Genomic DNA, 2,727 nt, shown 5'->3' with positions numbered 1-2,727 from the left:
TGGTATTACATGTCTCTTGAACATATAAGTAAGGTTCCATGTAACAATATGGCTATTGCTTTTTATTTTTTATGTCAAGTTTTGAAAGACCTACGTGAAAGGTGCTCTGTGCCAAAATGTCTCCGAGAATATTTTGCTGTACGGTACAGTAATCATTAACACACAGTGGCTCTGCAGGTCAAGACGATTGCCAACAGAGTAAGCTGATGACCTGCAGACCAGAAAGGCTGCCATCGCTCTCCTTTGGGTGATGGTCCCACACCTTCCATAGCAGATGCTGGTTGCTCCTGATGAAGGATGCAGGGTGTTACATCTGGGCTGTGGGATTCAGGTGTTGCCTCCAGTTCTGTTGCACTGTGTGATTTCAGTTAAGTCAGTTAATCCCTTTACATTTCATTTCCCAGCCTTCTCCCTGGATGTTTGACACCCCTCCCTTCCCATGCCCCTCTTTTTGCACGGTGCCCTTGCTTCTGATGCAGTGCTTGTGCTGCCTGTGTCAGGGTCCAGAAGCCACCAGCATGTCAGTCCCCTGCCCTGAACCCCTTTGACAGGACCCCCACCCACTGCCCGTGCCTGTGCCCATCCCTCCTGTCAGAGGACTCATGGTGGAGCTTTGGGGCTACCGGAGGTGGGAACGGGGAGGGCAGGAACCGCTGCGGGAGCTGGATCGGGTACCTCGCCCTGCACGAAGAGTCTGGGGGTAGGGTGTGCTGCTGAAATCTGGCCCGGGGGGGGGGTGGGTGGCTGTGGGGATACGGGTAACACCTTGCACATGAATGTCTTGCTGAATTAACGTCTGCTGATCAAAAGCACTGTCTGGGGGGTCAGCGGAGGGGGGAGGATTTGTGTATTCAGGGTGAGTCAGGCACTGACCCAACCCAAGCGGGGACGCTGCCGCAATTTATGGTCCTTTTCATAAATAGGGGTGCATGCGGGCTAGTGATGTGACTGAGCATTAGGTTTGGCCTCAAGGAGGCAGGTTTCTGTGCTCCGGCTCAAACAGTATCAGAGTGGAGACAGATAGAAGTGCACATTAAAATTTTCATGGGTCTGTTGTCTTTTCCATTAGAGAGATGTGGGGAAAACGTGGAAAATAATGGTGTCTCAGAGGCCAGGAACATGAGTGAGATTCAGCATGCAAATTAGGTACTTGCTTAAATATTCCCCTCTTTAGCCTTTCACCTCTGTTTTGGTGGGAGTAAATTGCTGGGCATGCAACAGTGACATTATGGCAGCCCAGCTTCCCTGGCGTTCCTTCTGTATCCAAGCGCCTTAGCTTGGGTTTGCATGCACAGCACTCACTGTCTGCGCTGGACTGCATCCAGCTCCTAGTGTGCCCTTGCAGGATGGCAGGCTCTGGATTATGAAACGGCAGAGTCCCTTTTGTGCTAATTTAGTTTTGTACTTTAATCTTGGGCAGCCAGATGCACGTGGAAGTGTCTGTGCACAGCAGGTGGGGGGCCATAATGCTTTTCAGGAGACTTAACTGGACTGATTAATTCATAATTGTTCTCCAGCTACCTGGATTGTTGAATTGGAAAAAAACCCACCTGCTGGTGTACAGTCCCTTCTTGAACCCTGCTTTCTTCTGTGCCATTTCATCATGCATAATCATTTGAATCGATAGGGATGACAGGAGGATGTCACTTACAAAGAGTATTTAGAATGCTCTCAGTGTCTGAGGTGAGACCTCTCTCCTGTCTGCTCACATCCTCCTCATCTTTGCTGCTTCATTAAAAACAACAAAAAAAAAGTTCTCTCACTTTCAGAGGGGGAGAAAGAGATTGTCAGATGTTTAAAGTTACTCTATTTTTGCTGTTGAAAGTAAGATCAGGATCTGGCTCCATAGAAGTCACTTCATGCTGTAATTCACTGTAAAAATGTGTATTCTTTCTTTTACTTAACCTCATTAAAAGGCTAATCTAACTTTGGCCTATATTTCCCTTTGTACTTTTAATTATGAATGACTGCTCCCCGTCTTCTAAGAAGACAGACCCAAATGCGGCTTCCACAGAGTATGAGGGTAGAGGAGAAACAAATGGTCCCATCCAGGAGGGGATGAGGCTCAGCCGCAGCATTCTGGTTTGCAGCGGCATGTCCTAATTAACATTCAAGTTAGAAGCAGAATATTTGAGATACTGCTCCTGAAATGAGTCCCAAATGAAAGAAAGATGACTACATAATTTTACTTCCAACCCAGTGGGAAGCAGGCATCAGCTAATGTAAACTAGCTCACTTATCTGTGAGGGCCTGACAATTTGCACTAGCAGACAATCTGTCCAGCCCTAAGCCATGTCTGTAGTGTCAGGAGGAGCATCTTTCTGTCCTGGTCTTTTCATAACTCTTGTCAAGCACATGATGAGCATGTGGATACTTGTGTTTGGCCATTGCACTGGAAATGCCACATTATCTTCTAATGGCCTAGGATAATGTCGCTCCATGCCATCATTTCCTTTTCCCAGGTGCAACAGTCTAATGTGAGTTTCTTTTGCTTTGCCTACCTGGACATCTCGAAGGGAGTGAATGGTTTGCCCTCCATCAGCTGTCTGTCACTTGGTTTCCTATCAATATACTGCCAGCAAGAAGAAGTGCTCAGACATCAAATCTATGTTTGTTTGGGTAAAGGAAGGAGCAAAGGCCATGGCTGATATGCCTGTCAGTGGTGGTAAGCCAGTTCTGACTGCGAATGAGTTTACGTGTGAGAAAACTGGGGTAAAGAAGCTGCTA

This window comes from Pygoscelis adeliae, unplaced genomic scaffold (assembly GCF_000699105.1).
Source record: "Pygoscelis adeliae isolate BGI_AS28 unplaced genomic scaffold, ASM69910v1 Scaffold38, whole genome shotgun sequence".
Taxonomy (NCBI): domain Eukaryota; kingdom Metazoa; phylum Chordata; class Aves; order Sphenisciformes; family Spheniscidae; genus Pygoscelis; species Pygoscelis adeliae.
Note: the sequence above shows the minus strand (reverse complement) of the source record.